This window comes from Megascapheus bottae, chromosome 11 (assembly GCF_031878675.1).
Source record: "Megascapheus bottae isolate mThoBot1 chromosome 11, mThoBot2.hap1, whole genome shotgun sequence".
Taxonomy (NCBI): domain Eukaryota; kingdom Metazoa; phylum Chordata; class Mammalia; order Rodentia; family Geomyidae; genus Megascapheus; species Megascapheus bottae.
This window is the reverse complement of record NC_143519.1, coordinates 37,702,928-37,724,172: the sequence shown is the minus strand read 5'-3', so window position 1 is coordinate 37,724,172 and position 21,245 is coordinate 37,702,928. Positions and strand designations below refer to the sequence as shown.

General features: G+C 36.1%; 1 long non-coding RNA gene across 1 annotated transcript; it reads right to left on the bottom strand.

Moving 5' to 3' along the window:
• Positions 1-12,472: 12,472 nt before the first annotated feature.
• On the bottom strand, positions 12,473-15,215 carry LOC150056905 (uncharacterized). Its single transcript, XR_016537018.1, has 3 exons — positions 15,173-15,215; positions 13,173-13,256; positions 12,473-12,705 (listed from the first exon to the last, which is right to left on the bottom strand). It is a non-coding gene; the product is annotated as an uncharacterized LOC150056905 (long non-coding RNA).
• Between the last annotated feature and the right edge of the window lie 6,030 nt (positions 15,216-21,245).

The window sequence follows — 21,245 nt, the reverse complement described above, 5'->3', positions numbered from 1 at the left end:
CTGATACTTAATCAACAGTGACTTGAAACACTTCAGTATTTAGTTCTCATTATGTGAGGTTCTTAATAATTGTGGGAATTTTACTTTTAATAAATGAGGACTTCTTTTGTAGCATGAGTAATTCTGCTTTTTAATTTATGAGTTTCTAAGAGCTATTAAGTGTTTTTTGTAATCGTATAAAGACTGAACCACGTGTCTTTTGACAAATCTCAAGAGAATGATACAGCACACACAGAAACATGAACAATAGTCATATTTCTTCATGAGGTTTTCTACTTTATTTTTAATTCACTTTTAAAAAATACATTATTTTTATTTTAGGGGTGATATACAGGGGGTACATTAAGGTACGTCAGGTAATTAGCACAATTCCTCTCATATAGTGTCCTTGGTCCCTCTTTCTCTCCCAGTCCCTCCCTTCCAATTCTACCCATGAGTTGAATTGTTCACTTTCACTTATTTGCATATTTTTATGCATCTATGTAGAGGCATTTTGTGCTATCTTTTCCTTTCATCTTGTTTTATGAAATGTTGGTCTTAATTGCTCTGTAGGGTTACCACCAATAGTTGTAGAAAGAGGTTTCATTGCAAATCAAAACAACTTTAAGATTCTACCTCACTCCAGTTAGAATGGCCAGGATCAAGAAAACTAATAACAAAAGATGCTGGAGAGGATGTGGCCAGGAGGGATCACTACTACACTGTTGGTGGGAGTGCAAACTTGTTCAACCACTATGGAAAGCAGTATGGCAGTTCCTCAAAAGACTAAACATAGAGCTCCCCTATGACCCAGCAATTCCACTACTTGGCATTTACTCCGTCATCCAGAAACAAGGACATACTAAATCCACCAGCACAACAATGTTCATTGCAGCACTATTTACCATAGCAAAGATATGGAACCAACCTAGATGTCTCTCAGTTGATGAGTGGATCAACAAATGTGGTATTTATACACAATGGAATTCTATGCTGCTGTCAGAAAGAATGACATTGCCCCATCTGTAAGGAAATGGAAAGACTTAGAAAAAATGATATTAATTGAAATAAGCCAGACTCAAAGGAACATAGGCTCAATGGTTTCCTTCATTTGTCATAATCAATAGCAACCTTGGGCTCTCCAATCAGAGATTTACAATAGAACAAAACCTAGATACATAAGGCCATATAGTATGAAGCTAATTGAAAGGACCTCCAGGATATAGAAACAAAAGCCATATAATGAGTGATTGTTGTCCTTAATGTACTACATTATCTCTTATCTCTTTTGCTGTCCTTTGGTTATCTCATATTGTTACATTATTTCACCTTGTTATCTGATATATTTTATATATGCTTAATTGGTTATTTGAAATTGGATAGAAAGGGGGGAAATCAAGATGAGTGGGGCGGGGGAGGGAAATGGGGACCATGACATGAGAAAAGGTATCAATGTTTGCGAAGTAATGCACCTTCTATCTGGTGACTATAATGTAACCCTTCTATTAATTACAATAAAAATATATGAAAAAAAGAAAGAGCTTTCATTCAACATGTGGATTTGTGAGCACAACATATCTTGATCAATGTCAAATCTCCCATCATTCCCCCATCTCTCTCAACTCCACCCATCCCTTTAGCCAATGTGTGTCATTTTCACATGTGCATGTGGAAAATGATACCTGTGTTTGCCCACTTTTCCTCTTCCCATTAGTCTACACCACCTCCCACTGCCATCTCCCTACTTCCAACAACACCTATTAGAGCTTCCTGGTATTCATTTTGTAGAAATGTAAGTTATATTACTGGAATCCTCCCATGCACATACAGCAGTTTGCTCCATGTGTGTACATCTACTTATGGCCACGTATATACTTCCGTGCTTGTTAATAACCCAGATCTAACTTCCAAATGTGAGAGAACACATGGATCCTTTGTTTCTGAGCATGACTTACTTAAGATTTTTTTAACAGGTCTATTCATGTCTGTACAATTTGACAGAGAATGGAAGGGAACTGTGGCTGTGGGTTGGTGGTTTAGGGTCACTACCAAATATTACATTGGTTTGCTTGTGTTCAAACACTGATGAGTTGGTTCTTAAAGTCCAAATTCTTTTTTTCCGTATTCTGGAGTTCACGCTCAATTTTTTTATTGAAAATTTGTTAACCTTGATTTTTACATCATATTTCAAATGATGTGTTGTTAAAACTTATTTTGTATAAGATTAGATGGTTAAACAAAATGACTGTTCTTAAATGTATATTGACAATGTTGATTAGGTTTTAATCCATTATTAAATCTAACACAACTAAATTTACACTGAGCGAAAAAAAGACATTTTTGACAAACAAGTATTCAAGAAGGGAATCTCTAAATACAGTCACTGGCACTTAGTTTTTAGAACATAATCACAATTAGGCTAAGCGTTTTATATCATAGATACATATTAATCTATGTAATAAAACATTATGTCTATAGAGTCATAAGTTTGTTTTTTTTTTTTTTTTGGCCAGTCCTGGGCTTGAGCTCAGGGCCTGAGCACTGTCCTTGGACTTTCTCAAGGCTAGAGCTCTACCACTTGAGCCTCAGCACCACTTCCGGCTTTTTTCTATGTATGTGGTACCGAGGAATCGAACCCGGGTCTTCATGCATGCTAGACAAGCACTTTAACCACTAGGCCAAACTCCCGGCCCCAGAGTCATAAGTTTTTATGTCTATGTAGTTGTGTTTATATTTCCAGTACCATGTCCACAGCATTGGGTATGCAAATATTGAGTCCTCGCCCTTGTACTGTGTAGATCTAATAGCCATATATTAAGGACACCATGCACCTTTGTTCCCTTGGTCTTGACTTGTCTCACTCAACATGATTCGCTCTAGATTTATCTACTTCCCTACAAATGCCATTATTTTATCTTCTCTGGTGGACATGTAGAATCCCATTGTGTGTGTGTGTGTGTGTGTGTGTGTGTGTGTGTGTGTGTGTGTCTGGATTGTTTCCATCGCTTGGCTATTGTGAATGGTATGGAGATAAATATAGCTGAGCAGGTGTCCTTATCATGTTCTGGGTTATGATGTTCAGGATAGATACCCAGGAGTGGTATGACAGGATTGTAGGGAAGGTCTATTTTCAGTTCTTTAAAATTTTTTTGACAGTCGTGGGTCTTGAACTCTGGGTCTGAGCACTGTACTTGGGCTTTCTCAAGGCTAGTGCTCTACCACTTGACCACTTCCAGCTTTTTTCTATGTATGTGGTACCAAGGAATCGAACCCAGGTCGTCGTGCATTCTAGGCAAGCAATCTACCACTAGATCAAACTCCTGGCAGCATTTTCAGTTCTTTAAGAACTCTCCACACTGCTTTCCAGAGTGGCTGAACTTGCTTACAACCCCACCAGCAGTGCAGTAGGGTTCCTTTTTCTCCTCTGCCCCACTAGCATCTCTCATTGTCTGAGTTCAAAATCTTGGCCATTCTAATTGGGGTAAGGTGGTATCTTAGGTTTTTTTTTTTATTTGCATTTCCTTTATGACCTTTGATGATGAGCATTTTCTCATACACTGTTCTTCCATTTTAACCTTTTCTTTTGATAACTCTCTTTACTTCCCTTGCCCATTTAGTGATTGGTTTGTTGGATTTGGGGGGGGAGTTAATTTCTTGAGTTCCTTGTAGATACTGGATATTAAGCATTTGTCTGATGTATTATTGGCAAATATCTTTTTCAACTTGGTTGGCTGTCTTTCTACTTTAGTAGCTATGCTTTTATCTCTGCAGAAACTTTCTTTTTAGGTAATCCCATTTATCAAGTCTCTTTCTGATCTGCTGTGACCCTGGGATTCTGTTCTGGAAGTTTTTGCCTGTGCCTATGAGTTCCAGCATCTCTCCACCTCTATCGTGTAGCAGTTTCAAGGTTTCTGGTCTGAGATTGAGGTCTTTGATCCATTTTGAGTTAATGCTTGTACATGGAAAAAGGCAAGGATCAATTTTTAGTTTTCTGCATGTGGCTGAGTTTTGCTAGCAACAATAATTGAATAGGCTGTGTTTGTTCCACCATATATCTTTGGCTCCTTTGTCTAATACAAGTTGACTATTGTTATGTGGTTCTATTTCTGGATCTTCTATTCTGTTCCATTGATCTTCTGGTCTATTTTTGTGCCAATAGCATGCTGTTTTTGTTATTATGGCTCTATAGTTGAGTTTGAAGTCTGGTATTATAATATCACCTGCACTGCTCTTTTTGCCAAGAATTGTTTTGGCTATTCTAGGTCTTTTCTTGTTCCATATGAACCTTTGGATTATATCTTCTATTTCAGTAAAGAATGTCTTTTGGATTTTGATGGGAATTGCATTAAATTTGTGTATCAATTTTGGTAGTATAGCCATTTTCACTATATTGGTTCTCCCTACCCATGAGCATGGAATGTCTTTCCATTTCCTGGTGTCCTCTTTAATTTCTTTCATTAGGCTTTTATAGTTTTCATTAAATAATTCCTTTACATCTTTGGTTAAGTAAATTCCTAAGTATTTATTCTTTGGGGGCTATTGTAAATGGGATGATTTTCTTGATTTGGCTTTCTGTTTGTGTATTGTTGGCATACAAGAAGGTTACTGACTTTTGCAGGTTAATTTTGTATACTGCCACTTTGATAAGTGGCTTATTAATTCTAGGAGTTTGGGAGTGGAAGCTCCAAATTCTTGAGATTGGAGATTGGACAAGAGGAAAGTTCCTGAGGTTAAGGTATTTTGTGAAACTCATCCATATTATGCTGTGAATAGCACAGAGAGATTGCCAAGGCGTCATGTTTGAAATGCCCAAGTTACTCCAAATCTTTGCAGAGATTTAGCATAGATGGAGTCATTATAAAGTTGCTAGTGAATTTTTTAAAAATATAAGTAAATAAAACAGAAAATCATACTGTGAGACAGTTTTGTGAGAACTCTATTATTAGAAGTAAAATTAGGTATTGTGGTAGCAGGTATTTAATTAAGTTGAAGCTTAAAATGACTATGTTGTCAAATTTTGAAAGGATTGTTTACTTTAAAGACTTTGTAAATTTGTTTCTATACTCAATATAAACTTTTAAAATAACATTTAAAGATTTTTAAAATATGAATATTATATATAGGGTACATACACATGTATATATAAATATACACAAACACACAGATGAAGAGATAGAGAGAGAGAGAGAGGGAAAGAGAGATCTTAGAGAAGTGGAGAACACAGATCCATTAGTTCTGGTCTAGGGTTCCTTTTATTTGATGTATTAATACAAACACATTGTATTTAATAGCTATTTCTACCGATATCTCGCAGATCTGAGTGCTAAGAACCTTGGAACAAATTCAGCCCTTCTAATGGAAGTAATACACGAGAGCTTGAGTGAGAAGATGTAAAGGTCATTATTATATGAAAGGGTCTATGAACCTTTGCAGCATAACAGAAGATATCTAATTAGGACACAATTTATTTATTTTTCTAGTTTGGTATTGGAAACTTTGAAGTGCTCACTATCCTTTTCATTTTATCTTTTGTCCATTTTGACTAGGGATTTTTACACTCAACTTAAGAACATGGCAGAGATAAAAAAGGGAGTATTATCTTAAAACAAAGTTTTGGATCATTCTTCAATTAAACTCACTTCCATTTTAAATTTCAATTTATTTTCTTTTCATCTAGACTTTCCATTAGTGATTAATGATTGAAGATTTTTTTGAGAGTGAAATGTATTTTTCATATCTGGGTTAGATGATTATATATACTATACTAAGGTCAAACAAAAGGCATCCATTTGGATAAGTAAAAGTAACTTCAACAATCAATAATCTATGGCTAATTGTTATCTAGGTACTCAGACATCATCCTTACAAAACTGGAGGCTTTACTGTGTGAATCATTGATATGGTTAGTGGGAGGCAGCAAAAGAAGATACAAAAATAGCTGAAGCTCTGGTATTTGCACCCTCTATTATTTTCTAGGGAAATAGAAATTATTGTTAATCATCTCTCAACTTTCTTTCTTCATGGCTCACAACATACACTACCCATAATTGAGAGTTAGCATGTGAATTAAACATCTTACCTCATATCTTTCTTTCCAAGAGGATGGCTGTAGTCTGAAACTTGTGTTAGGATTTAATTCAATGTGTATACTACAAAATTAAGAGAAATGAGAAAAGGAGTGGATTGAGAGGGATAGATGAGAATGTTGAAAGGCATTGACCAAGAGGCATTGTATTATAAATTACTTTGTGAAATGGCAATTCTTTGTATAACTACCTAAAGATAATAATTGTTGTAAGTTATAAGAGTACACAGACACATTTGCAGAAAGTGCTTGTGACATCGAAGGCCCAGATGTGGTATGCGAAACCAAGTTTGTGGCACAAATTGACTATTAGATCTAACCTAATGACTTCACTGCTCTAACAACTTCTGTTCTCAGTTGCAACTACACCCTGATTGGGGTCAAGGGTCAGAAGTTAGCAACTTGTTTTAAAGTACAATGAAGAAAGATCTCCTGAGGAAAGAGATTCCAGTCAGGGATGATCTGGGGAATTGTTTGGATTGCATGAGTTTCTTCATATTGTGTAAAATTTTAATTATGTTTATCACTTGCAATATGGAAATATGATGTTTAAATAGAGAGTATAATTTATTTATTTATTTTTTGCTAGTCATGGGGCTTGAACTCAGGGCCTGAGCCCTGTCCCTGGGCTTTTCTCAAGGCTAGAACTCTACCACTTGAGCCACAGCTTTTTCTATGTATATGGTACCAAGGAATCAAACCATGGTCTTCATGCATGCTAGGCAAGCACTCTACCATTAGGTCAAACTCCCTGCCCTAGAGAGGATAATATAAAAGATAATATAATAATGAAAGATCATAGAAACTAAATTACGGAGTATTTGCTGCTGAAATCACTCTAAAGGGTAATAAGATGGTGAATTTGCAAGTTTTAATATTACAGTACCCTCAAAACAATTGCTTAAATGTTTGCATGTTAAAGAAGTTCCTACAGAGTCAGAAACTTAGCCCAAAATTCATGAAGAATTGTGGTAAGAGTCATTGAGAATTATCTGGGGAACTTCTATCTGTAGGTCTTCCCAGGTCTCTTATCGGCATGTCTTATTAAATCAAAGCAAGAAACTTTCTTCTTGTTATTTTTGAAAGTCTTGATCCTGAATTTCACCTTGATTATATTTTTTTCTTATCCAAAATATCTTTGATTAAGATTTTATCCTCGTATCAACTGTACATGTGTAGTTTTGTTCAAATGGTTTTACTAGCAACATAGAATTTAAATCCTCTTAGACACCCAGAACTTCCTTGGGAAGAATCAGAATGGACAAAAACATTAGATAATATGCAAAAATGACCTCCAGGTTGATGTCACCTCTAATTGGACAAATCATTTGACACCTGATCTTTCTAGAAGTTCACTTTCTGATTTCTTTCTAATTCCAAGTAAAATAGCATAGAAATGAAAGAGCATAATCTTGAACAAATAAAATATGAGTGGCATATCTTCAAGGTACCCTGTGTCAGAAATCCAAACATACTTTGGTTAAATGGTTCAAGGTGAACCTCAAAACTTGACTAGTGAAAGATCTTCCAAGTCCAATGATGTTGCTATTCAGTCAGACTATGGTTCTTCCTGGTCTCTTGGTGATTTGATCTGCTTGTCAGTTAGGTCTCTTCCATAACACATTTTACAACATGGTGGCTAGCTTCCCTCAATAAAAGCCAGCTAGAGTATAAGACAGAGGAAGCAAGAACAAAGTTCATCAAAACCCATGTTTGCTATATTTGTGCAAAAGAAAGAACTCACTAGGACCAGATTACAGAGGAAAGGCATGAGATCTGGACACACTTGAATCAATAGGGCTACTTTAGAGGTTATTCACCATTAAATATGAAGTATGGATATAAATATGAAGTATTTACATCCATTACAGTAGTTCATTTGAGAGTTTTTCCTAACTTATTTTCTAATATATTTTCTGTTTTTCCTAACATTAAAAAAAAACATGATCAGAAAAGTAGCTGTTCTTTTATGTACTAAAGCTAATTGGCATCTTCAAATAGTAGATTATTCAATTCACAGTTTATTTTGGATACATAACAAACATTTTTAATGATAATCAGTAGGAAAAATATGTTAAGTGAATTTGTATTTGTAAGAAAAATATTAAGCTAAAGAAAAAGGTATTTCCTATTTAACAAATTTTAAAGTAAGCCCAAGATTTAATATACTATGAGAAAATTAGGTTTAAGAAAATATTGAATACATGTTCTGATTTTATGCAAGTAAAGAGCATGATAAAAATTTTGATTCAGTAGCTCCTGATGTCTGAGATTGCAGTGCAACGTATGTCTTTTTTTTCTTTTTAACTTAACATGTAGCCAATTAACAGGAGAAGTAGGAGCAAATCTCACCAGACTCACTGCAGTGTGAGTCAGTTTCTCAGGTTTATGTTTTACAGTCATCACGTCCTGCATGTTAAGCTTCTTTTGGGGATGTAGGATGATTACAATCCAGATAATGAAGAGTGGGAGGCTGCACTTAGGCAGAATGGTTTTGAGACCCCTGAAGAAAAAAGCAGCACTGTAAGTAGTCCCAGTTCTCCCTTCTCTGAATCCCAAGACTAGAAGAAAGCCACAGGGCTAAACTGTCTCTGAAATGCTTTTGTGTGCTTTTATGCAACTTCATAAATTTCCAAATGTGTTATGCTCAAACCAAACGGAATGTATTTCTAATTTACAATGGCTGCTCTGTGAGATGGTGGCCAGTTTTCTGTGCAATAAAATAGTACATGAAGATTTGTGGGCTGTTCTCATTGTGAACATAGCGAATTGGGACAAGCATAAATGATACCATTAAAGATTCATTCCACAACCCTCACTGGAGTTCTATACAGCTACATGGCATCACTTTTAATATAGATTTAGAATATATTTTTCTTTCCTTTCATTTTACAGCTTAAATATTTGTGGTTTGTTTGGTTTGGTACCTGTTTCTACGTTAATCTTTCAAGATGGAATACCTCCCATTATGGTTTCTTCTCAGCTATTTCTCCAGACCCTCATTAAGAGAAATGTCTGTGAGAATTTCCTAGGAAATAAGTGCAGCTCATCTTCTCCATACACAACCTTCTCTGAGGTTGAGAAAAAAATACCAGGCCAACCTCAGGTGCTTTCTTTTCAAATCATTCCTGGAATAAGGAAATTCACTTCAGGTTCACATTTAATGAAATACTTTTGCTCAGAGTTCAAAGTCAAAGGTTCTTAACAGAGTCAGAAATTCACAATGTTTATAAACTTCTATATATTAAAAAGAAGGCATTGTGTTCAAGAGACATGTAACTGTGCCCAGTGATTTTTTTTGCAATTATTTTAGAAGGCTGGATGTGCTTTGGTCATATCCTCTTGTGGCTTAGCTATTCCTTAGTAATGGATACTTGCCCAAATATATCTATATAATTTAGCATCTCTCAAAGCCTCAGATTTAGTTGTGGCATTATTATTATTACTATTATTATTCCACCTAGTATTAAATATCCATCATCTTGATATATATTGATTTTTATCTTTAAATATTCTGTTGACTCTTGGGATTACAGATCCCTATTAATGTATACAATTCAGAAAACATTTTTTCATATTGTATTTTATCATCAGAATAATGTGTAGAGGGCTTATAGTTACATTCATCAGATAATGGGTAGATTACTTCTTCAACCTTGATATCCCTTCTCATGATTTTGTCGCCCTTTCCTTTCCCTCCCTCCCCCCCCCCCAATCATCTTCCTTTCCTCAAGTCTTTTTATTCTTTTCCAGTTCTGGGCATGGACTCAAGGCTTGAGCACTGTCCGTGAGTTCTTTTTTCTCAAGACTAGAGCTCTATCACTTGAGCCTTAGGTCCATTTCTGGCTTTTTTTCTATGTATGTGGTACTGAGAAATCAAATCCTGGTCTTAGTGCAGGGCCAAACTCCTGCCCCAACCTTCTCCAAGATGTTTACATGTATATATCACAGGCCCTGGAAAGTTGGATATTTTCTCTCTGGTATTCCTAACTGACAAACAACAAATCATCTCCAGTGATTGACAATAGTTTTTGGTATTTAGGGATCTCTGACCAGTTTTCTCTCTGTCTTTCTCTGTCTTGTCTGTCTGTCTGTCTGTCTCTGGTTGTCAGTGTGTCTATATGTCTTTGTATCTGTGTTTGTGTTTGTCTGTCTTTCTGTCTTTCTCCTTCCCTCTCCCTCTCTCCCTTTCTAGTCAAACTATTTTTCAAACAAAGGAAATAATTACATTTATTCCTGTTCAGCATGTAAATAGACTCTGTAATAACTCCCCTTTAATTAAAACAAGTCAAATAAAGGACAAGAATATCTTCAGTTGAATGTCACAGCTCTCCTATAGTTAGCACCAAAATTCCTTTTGAACTTGCTTCTCTTTCTTTGTTTTTTTTAATATTTTTATTGTAATTAATAAAAGGGTTACATGATATTTGCCAGATAGAAGGTGCATTAATTCACATACATTGAACTGCTTCTCTTTCTATGTAAGAGTCAATCTCTCTCTTTCCCTCTCTCTCTCTCTCTCTCTCTCTCTCTCTCTCTCTCTCTCTCTCTCTCTCTCTCTCTCTCTCTCTCTCTCTGTGTAGGTTTGTGTGTGTGTGTGTGTGTGTGTGTGTGTGTGTGTGTGTGTGTGTGTGTATGTGTGTCTATGTCTCTCATTTTCATGAAGAGAAGTTCGATTTCTGGTTTTGCTATTTGCATGTTTTTTTCAGTCAGTACAAAGCTTCAGTTTCACCAAAGCTGCTCTTGCTGAGAGATATTTATACCTTCTAGATTTTGAGGTGTCCCTAATTTTTTGTTTTATCTCTCCTTCTCTTTAGCATTGAGTCTTTTCTTATGAACAAAGCAAAGAAGAAATTCCAATATTTTCTAAGTTGTTTTGTGTGCTCTTCCTCAAGTTCCTTCACTGTGGTCTGGCATCTCCGGTTTTTCTGGAATGGATGAATGTAAACTGATGTACTCTCGTATCTCTATTTCTAACCAAAAAATTTTTGAAGTCTAAAAATGACTGTGTTTTCTCTTAACAGCCTCAAATAAACTTCAAAATCACAATTTCAAACTGAAATCTATCTTCTCTGAAAATACTATTCTCATTTATATTCTGTATCTCCATCAGCAAATACAGAGATATATAAACGCAATAACAGATACAAAATCCTGACAGTTGTCTTGCCTCTCATCCTTCATTTCCAACATCTAACTGGTGCCATGTCTTATCCATGCAAGCACTTTTGTATCTTTCTGCTTTTTGTATCCTCCTTCCAGAGGTATTTATAAAATAGGACTGATTGTGTGGGAAAAGGAGATGCTTTCCAAGGTGATGTCAATGCATATGTGCTTAATATTTTTGCCAAAAACTTGAGGCAATTTTTTTAAAGAAAACTCACTTATTACTCTTAAAAGCTATTGCTTACATGAGGCCTAGCCACATTATCAGATAGTTTCCTTTACAAAAACTTACTGATGGTAGATAGTAACTATATCTTTAAAATGTTTTCACAGTAGCAACTAGATATGTGTTCAGTTGAATAACTGGCTAGAGTAGCCTAACCAAGTAGAAACATAAAACTACCCACTACAGCCGGGAGTTTGGCCTAGTGGTTAAAGTGCTTGCCTAGCATGCATGAAGACCCGGGTTCGATTCCTCGGTACCACATATAGAATAAAAAAAGAGCCGGAAGTGGTGCTGAGGCTCAAGTGGTAGAGCTCTAGCCTTGAGAAAGTCCAAGGACAGTGCTCAGGCCCTGAGCTCAAGCCCAGAACTGGCAAAAAAAAATAATAATAAATAAAATAAAAATAAAACTACCCACTACAAAATGAGATCGATTTTCTAGCTTCCAGAACATATTTGAGCTAGTGGGGGTGGATATCATCTCATATATTATTCCAATGATTTCTCATGATTTGTCTCGATGGACAAAGGGAAATGAGGTAGGGGTGAGTTTACAGGTGTGGTTCCTGTAATTGATCCATGATCTTCTGTTTGGTTTACCATTATAATTCTGAAATGAATTCAACTTGAGTTAATGTGAAACTTCTTGTGACTGTGTAAGTTATTCTCCCTCTCAAGGATGTTTAAGAAATGGATGATTAGAAGAAAATGAAGAGGATTCCTGAATATAAAAATTGAACAAAACCAAGTAACAGGCTTCTCTGCTTATTTCACAGCATAATGCCATTGATTTTGCTCATACATGTAGCTCAGTCTGTATGGAAAAGTCATCTCATCTCCCATCCAGACCTGGCCAATCTCACAGCAGTGATCTCTTGAAAGAGAAGAAAAAGCCAGCACATTGTAATTGATCATGACATGGTTATTAAATCCCAGACGTAAATGGACAGTTGGTCATCAGCATGTTACAAGTTAAGAAGAAACAAGTCAAAAACAAAGGTCCAAGTAAAACAAACATATCGCTTGAAAGATGTGATGATTATATTCAGTCCATGATTTTTTTTGTCAATTTGTTTGACTTTCCTTTTGTCCCCTTGTCAGTTGAATAGTCTGCTATTTTTCCTTGAAGCAGTTCAGGCTTGAGAAAGAAAACATTGGAGGCATTTTAATTAACTTAGATGCAGTGTTTGCTTGAAAAGTAGTCACTTACGTGGCTTCCTCTACATTGGCAGGGGCAGTTTCAAAGGGTCTACTGGAAAAAAAAAATAGGAAAGGCTTAAGTTTAAACTAAAAATACCGTGACAGTTACAAGCTCTGTATTCATTCTGTGCTCGAAAGGGTCCTCTATTTCAATTTCCCTTCCTCTCAGAATAAGACAGGAAGAAGAGAATAAATAATATCCTGCAGAAGGTTTCCTCCTGTGGGAAGCAGCTTTCGGCAGTGATCTACTACACATTCCCTACTCTGAGTACATAAATGGAGACCTCCAACGTAAGTTTAAAGAAAAAGATTCGCAGAACGGTGACAAGTCTGGAAATAGTATCATGGTGTTAGCTTATTAGCCTCTGTGGCTTCAAAACTGTTTCCCTTGTAGCATCCTTCTACCGTGATGCACTTCTAACCTGGGCATCATAGGAAATGGAAACATTTCACTCAAGAACAGTTTATCCTCTGGACCTGGACCAGGAACAAATTAACCAGAAATCTGCTTTACCTTACCTATTGTTTTCGGTTTTTCCTTCTATCTGATTCCATGGATCTACATGGTAGGACCTCTTGTATAGTCCATCATGATCCTGTTTCCTAGAAGAAACCAACTTGGTAACTTTTTCTTTTCTGTACGTGCTAGATTTTACTCACAATTGTCTATTGAAATAAAATATGGAAGAGGTGGTAAGGAGTCATTTGTCATAAAAGGCTTTGGTTGGTTTCCATCTTGAAAATACTTTCTTCCTTTGAGCTGGTCCTTTCTGAGAGAAGTTAATAGCTAAGTTCAGAGTCACAGTACAGAGAATTGACAAAAAATTTACAAGTCTGGGCATCAGCCAGTGAAGACAGGATGCACATCATTAAGAAGCTCATGAGTGAGGTTAAAGTTGTCCCCTACTCCGATAAATTCTAGAGATTTCAGCAGCCCACATTTATATATGGATTGTGCCTTACAAAGAGGTCTTCTTCAGAGGACCCAGCTAAGCAACACCTGAGCTCCTCGCCATCAAAAATGTTACTTAACATCTATTGTTTTAGTCCACTAAATTTAGGGATGATTTGAATGAGCAGCGAGTTAAATTATGTATATTATTTAATATACATAATATACATATTTTATTTTCCCAAGATTTCAAAAGGCTTTTTTTATACCTGTCACTGAAAACAAAGAGATGATAGGTAGATTCTCAGAAAAAGAAAGAAGGAAGGAGAATTACACTACTAGAATTTATTATCCTTATGGCAGGACAAGTGTTGGCAGTCGAGTTAGTGATGTTCAGATTGCACAGTTAATAATAGTTGACATGTCAACATTTACCATATTTTGACCATTTTGTAGTCAATCTGCATAATACAAGTTTGAAGATATAAATGATCATTTTCAGTTTACAGATGAGAAAAGAGAGATTGGGAAAAATGAAGTGACTTGGGTGAAATCATGAGGTAAAGAATAGATCAAGCCTGTTTTCTTGCTATTTTAAGGGATAGCAAAATAAATTGAATAGAGTAGTACTTGAAAAGTCTGCAATTGCTTATAGACAGTTTTGTAATCTCTCCCCATGTCCACATTTTTCCTTTCCTAACCTCAGTTATGAAGTAAGAGCTCTAAGGAAATTTTTGTTGGTGAATGATATATTTATGTGTGAAAATGGCTGATCTAATTTTCCTCTGAATAGGAGGAAAAAGAAATGGGTAATTATGGACTCTGAGACTAGGCAGGACATGGCACATAAAATTACATTCATGTTCTATGACAAAATTTATAAACTAATTTTAAATGAAATTACATACTTTTTTAAAGGACAAACTAGAAAACTTATTCAGTCAATTTAGAGAACACTAGCCTTTTGCTGTCTGAGTATTCTCTTCCTATTAATGAGAACATTTTGCTAACTCCTCATGTTTAACTAGTAAAGGCATTAAGTACGATGTTGGCAAGTACCTGTATTCAATGCCAAAATATGTGACTTGGAGTTATTGTTTCTCCAAAATGCTGTTGTATGTTCTTAAGCAAGCCACTTACAATTTCATGTACAAAACAGAGTAAACTTAGGTATGTGGCTATATAAGGATTCAGTAAACTTTTTTTAAAAATGCCCTTCAAAAGCTCTTCTGTATTTATAAGCATAAGGATAATCATTTTTAAAACTTTAAAAATCCTCTAAAACGCTTGATTTTTTTCTCTAAAATACTCTGAAATTAATATGTGAGTGGAATTTTTGCTGCACTAGCTAACTCTACAAGATGAAACCAAATACAAATACAAAGGAGAAACATTTCCTTATCTTCTCTCCCTCCCTCATTCCTTCCCTTCTTCTTTCCTTCCTTCCTTCCTTCCTTCCTTCCTTCCTTCCTTCCTTCCTTCCTTCCTTCCTTCTTTCCTTCCTTCCTTCCTTCCTTCCTTCCTTCCTTCCTTCCTTCCTTCCTTCCTTCCTTCCTTCTTTCTCCCACCTTTCTTCCTTTTTCTATGAGATAGGAACTGCAACCTCATACCTGACTCTTTTCCTTACCTGAGCCATGCCTCCAACCCTTGTTTTGGTGTGTGTTCCTGTTCTAGAACTTGAACTCAGTCCCTGTGTGCTGTCATTGACCTTTCTTGTTCAAAGCCAGTGCTCTACCATTTGAGCCACAGCTTCTGGCTTTTTGGTGGTTAATTGAAGATAGTAATCTCACAGAGCATTACTGCTGGGGCTGGCTTTGAACCATAACTCTCACATTTCAGCTTTCTGAATAGTTAGGATTACAGGCTTGAGCCACCGTCACCCACTTAAAACTTTTTTTTTTAATGCTTGAGATAATTTAAAGCTCTGTAATAGATTTAATTATAATAATGGGAAAATATTAAAAGTTGATTCATCAATGTAGGAATATTAAAAGTTAGAGGTAAACTGATATAAAATTCAGTGGGATGGACTTGTGCATTTTAATCTGTTGGTTCTTAATTATAGCTGATTTTACTCCTAAGGGACATTGGGCAACAGCTGGGAATGTTTTGGATTGTCACCACTAGAGAGGTGATGCCACTGGCATCGAATGGTAGAGGCAAGAAATAATGCTAAAAAGCCTACAAGACACAAATTAGTACTCCACAATGAAGAATTAGTGCAAACATCGCTAAATCCATGGTGGGGAAATCCTATAGCAGGTGACACTGTGTAACATGTGCTCTTTCAGATTGGGCTGTTATTAGATCCTAAGTACTGAGAGGCTCTCACAATAACTATGGGTACCTAATCCACTACTGCAGTCTTCACTCCTCTATCTAACTTAAGGGCCTTATCAACCTCTATCCCCAAAGACCACTTCACTCCTTTATGTCCTAAGTCAAAATTTATGTGGAGCCACTGTGGAAATTCAAGACATTATGGACCTCAGAGGCATTAATATGCTTCTGACACTAGCTGTAAATCTCCATCTCATCTACTGCCAACAGATCTGTCTCAAGGATTTCAAAGATCTGGGAAGTAAGTAGACTCCTGAGTTAAAAAAAAAAGAAAAGAAAAGAAAAGAAAAAACCAGCTGTCTTAGCACCAACTGAGGTGATGGAAAGGCAGTGCTGCAGGAGAAGGCATAGTGAAAGCTGGTTTACTGCTGACTTGTCTCCACTTGATGTTCACACTGTCCTCCACCTCCCCCAGATTTCCTGCATACATCTCACTCTCAAGATTTACCACCACACCTCATCTCCTTACTTTGTTGTAAATGGCAGTCTGGGGATGGGGGCATGGCTCAAATGGTAGATAACTTCCTAGCAACTGTAAAGTTCTGAGCTAAGTCCCCAGTGCATAAGGTACATCTGAATGATTATTCCTTTTGATATTGATTTTTGAATGTTTATTTCCCTGTAATTATATTATAACATATTATATAAAGAATATTTTTGAGATAGGGTCTTGCTTAGTAGCCCAGTCTGGAGTTTGGCCTAGTGGTAGAATGTTTGCCTAGCATGCATGAAGAACCAGGTTCTATTCCTTGGTACCACATATATAGAAAAAAGCTGGAAGCGGTGCTGAGGTTCAAGTGGTAGAACTTTAGCCTTGAGAAAGTCCAAGGACAGTGGTCAGGCCCCAAGCTCAAACCCAGGACTGACAAAAAAGAGTACATTTGCATTGGCCTTAAACTCATTATATAGCCCAAGCTGCCTCAATTTCACAGTCCTTCCTACCTCTGCCTCCTGAGTTCTGGGATTAGAGGCAGGTCTCACAACACTGATTTCTGAAGAGAGTTTTAACTGATGATCCTCAGGGCATGTGTATAAATTTCAGTGGAATCCTAGGGAGATGCTACCTTACTTATCCAAGTTTAATCCATACAATCTAAATCCTGAATGAATCTGATTCAAGGGACAACACAGTTATGTCATGTACAATACAGGATGTATAGATAAATACATGATGAGTTCTAAGTATTTTCCTTAGAGCCATGAAGAAGACCATCTTAACAGCACCTTCTGCTGTTTTATTTCAAGGGGAAAATACCACTGGATTAAAGAAAATAAAATATACTATTATCCACCTCAGTGATGTCTACAAGAAATAAAGGTCTTTATTGCTGTCCAGAATTTCTAAGTGGATGATTCAATTTCCAAGTGCATGCACATCTACAGAATTTTCCAAAGGGAACAGTCAGTAAAGGTTTTCCAGATTATGTTCTTTAGATGAATTTGGAACTCAAAACATTCATTCATCCACTTGACCTGTTGAAGGGCAGTTCTTGGAAACTCAAAGAGATCTAAGGAAGAAGGATTAGTAGTTTTTAAAGAAAGAAAACTTTAATCAGATTAAAGGAGAAAGAGACATTTTAGTAACTGTATGTACTTCTTCAATTTACATTTAAAGGGTGTACTGTGTAATCAGAATTCTAACAAGGAAGTCAACATTCTCCCAGTGAAAAAAAAGTGACTTTTTAAAATTTGTTTGCTGAAGCTGAGCAGCCTTGAAAGAAGATGAAAAGGGTAGCCAATAAATTCAGTGTCTTACTGAGAGACTTAGCAAATACTGAATATCACTATCCTAACAAATCTTAATGAAAGCTAAATCTACCTGTGAACAGAGGAAATTGATTGGGAATAAATTTACTTCATAAAGATGAAAATCAAGTGGTCATAAAGTACTGTTTTGTCAAGTTTGGAAAAAGCTTTCTCATTAAAAAGAAGAGAGCTCTGTTGTACTTTATGTTCGCTATTGCATAAAGAGTTTGGGTACGGTTTTGTCACCAGCCTAGTGACCTCAAGCCAGCAACTAGAGAAAAGGCAGGAGTAATTGAGACTCGGAGCTAAACACATCTCACCTTTCACACCAAAGCTAGCATTCTGAGTGAAAATAGCCCCAAGAGTCTTTCTCTTCTATATTGCCCCCAAAGAATTAATTATAGTGCCTGGCTTAGGGATGTCTTTGGGAAAGGAAAATGCATCTTTGCAAGCTTGTGGGGTCTCCAAAGCAAATTTGTACTTAAAATGGCCTGTGGTGATCTTTGTATAATGCTTGCTCTATTTTAGACAAATGTGTGCTCAAGCCATCAAAACATATTTAAACAAATAATTTAGTATCTTCCCTAGGCAAAAGAGTAAATTGTTGACTCTAAAGTTGATGCAAAATCACATGAATTTTGCAGTTTTGTGTGTATTTTAAGATTCAGGTAGTCCAAAACTAAACTCTATTTGCTTTATAAACAGCATCATTATTTTTAGTGTAGGACACAGGAGATATGCTCTTTTGTTATTGGTTCACACTGAAAACAATTATAAGCAGCTGGATAGACTTTTTGCTTGTCAAATACCGAGTCTGAAGGAAAAGAAAAATGGGACAGAAATGAAAATCAGTGAAAGTTGCAAGTAATTTGGCATCAGAGGGTATGGGATTTCCAAAGTGTGCATTAATGTGTTTCATTAATATGATAAAGTACCTGACAGAAACAAGTTAAAGGGGGCAAGCTTTATTTGTCTCACATTTACAGAGGTTTCAGTCCATCACTAGGAGTGCCTGGCTGCCAGAAAGCAGAAAAAGATAGAATGGCTCTGCAGAGGAGTTCCTCCTGGTTCCCTTTTTATTTCTTCTGAGCCTCCAACCTAGGGGATGGTGCCTCTCATATTTAGGAAGACAATTCCCTCCTGTCAGGAAACACTGTCATAGATGCACGCAGAAGTGTACTTTTGCCTCTCAATCTCATCAAGCTGATAATGAAAAATAACCATCTCGGCATGGCTTCCATCCTTCCTTCTTCATTTCCATAGCAGCTTGGGAAATAAGGGATAAATTAGAAGAAAGCAACACATTCTCTGAGTGCAGGTTTGAGAACAGTACTGTGCATTTTAAGTAGAAAGAATTTCTAGAATCAACCATCAGAAGTAGGTATATCTAGCACCTTTCCCACTTAGTTGAATGAAAGACTTAGACATGGAAGAAGTATTAACCTCCAAAGGATGAAAATGATCATAGAACTATGATCACACATAGCTTTTCTTCCCAAATTTGCCAGCCAATGACCAGGCCAGTTTCTTAGATATAGGACCAGGGAAAGTGGCCCAGAGAGAAATAAAGGATGTGTTTAGAGAATCTTTGTAAATGAAAATGGGTGGATTTCTTTTCAAATTCATTCTGTAATATTGTTTATTCTTATATAAGGGAAAATTTCTGTGAGATGACTAATCATTTCAGGCTAAATACTTACAGATTTGGAATTACTACCTTAATTCATATGAGATTTCTCCCACACATTGATATGAAACAAGTAAGACTATATTTAAGGAATTTAAAATGAATAAATGTCAGAGAGAGTAAAAAGAAATGCAAATTTTCCATAGGGAGACTTAAAAATGTTTCAAAAGAAGTAACGAAAGGATATATTCATGAGTAGGATACTCAGGAAAGGAAAGACAAAGAGAGATAGTAATTAGAAAAGATGACAGAGAAGGCAGAAAGTTGTGTGTGTGTGTGTGTGAAAGAAAAGAAAGAGAGAGAAATAGAGAGATAGAGAGAGGGGTAGGAAAGGAGTAAAGGAAGGAGGGAATAGGGATGGAGGAAGGGGAGGAAGGAGAGAGATCTTGTGACCTTGACTGAAGTATTGCTGCTTGCCTACATTTGCTGAAGGACATAGTGTTCTGTCCATGAAGCTCCAAATTTGTACATTCCCTCCAAGAATATAATTTCTCTATGGCATCTGAATTTATCTTTCCTACACACACTTTTGATCAGATAATGTAATGATCACATTACTGCTACTACTATGTCCTATTTCACAAGTTTTCCTGAGAAATTAACCCATTATCATTATTTAAGAGCCTGGTTGAGATGAAACTATTCCTACCATTAGCATGTCCAAATACCATTTCTATGCATGCTAGACCAGGCATGAGAGAAAGTAGTTGTGAAGTAGGAGTAGAGTTTAGTTTCTTGAAAAATGAAGTGTAAAAGATCACATTATGCAAAGATTGCAGAACATAGCTGTATAATTACATGGGCACAAATCCATAAAATTTACTAAAACTTCTAAAACATTCACCAAATGTTGTTGCTACAGCCAATTAGAGGAACATAAGGAAGTATGATCTGGTCATGCAAATTAGTAGAACATAAGGACATCAATTAAAAATTCCAAGACCTAGAGATCATTCTCAGGAGTCTCAAAATTATTGAGAAGGCTAATCAACTATTGTATCGCTATACTTATGGAAGCTTAATACACAATAGTACTCCATAAATGAAACACTGAATTTTTTTCAGAAACTTGATTTCCATTGGATGAGAACTCATCAACAGAAAGTAAGCATAGGAAGCATTATTATTAAAAGACAACATGGGGTTGTGGAACTCAAAATATAAGGAAGGACAAAAAAGCAAGGAAATAAAGTAAAAGAAGCATGTTGTGATAGCATGAATATGGTCATATATATGTAATGTGCACACCAATGATATTAATGAATTTTACTGTCATGTATGTGTTGAACACTTATTTATAATAGATATACAAATTTAATTGCATTATTCTATATGTATCCTTTAATCTTCAGGGTCTTCTGTGTTAAATGGAATTATTAGTTCATTTCGTAGACTGGAGATTGATTCTTGGAAGGGGTATCATTTGTCAAAGTCAAATAATGCCTGAAACTAATTGGGTCCAAGTCTCTAACTCAAGGAGGACTCAAGAGTTCAATTTTACATTTTATTACAGAATGCAGTCATAGAAAGCATACATAGAGAAATACTAGTGTTTATATTTTGTGAGCAGTGTATGAGATTTGTATTTTTTATGCAAAGTTAACTTGAAAGACAAACTGATAACTGGATTTTAAGTAATATTTTAAAAGATGGAAGCTATACATTTTGTCAGATAAAAGAATATCATGGGGCCGGGAGTTTTGCCTAGTGGTAAGAGTGCTTACCTAGCTTGAATGAAGACCAGGGATTGATTCTTTGTTACCACAGACTTAGAAAAAAGCCAGAAGCAGTGCTGTGGCTCAAGTGATAGAGCCCTAGCCTTGAGGAAAAAAAGCCCAAGGTCAGTGCCTAGGCCCTGAGTTCCAGCCCCAGGACTGGCAAAAAAGAATATCATATTTTGTTGCATTTGTAAAGTATATGGACAATT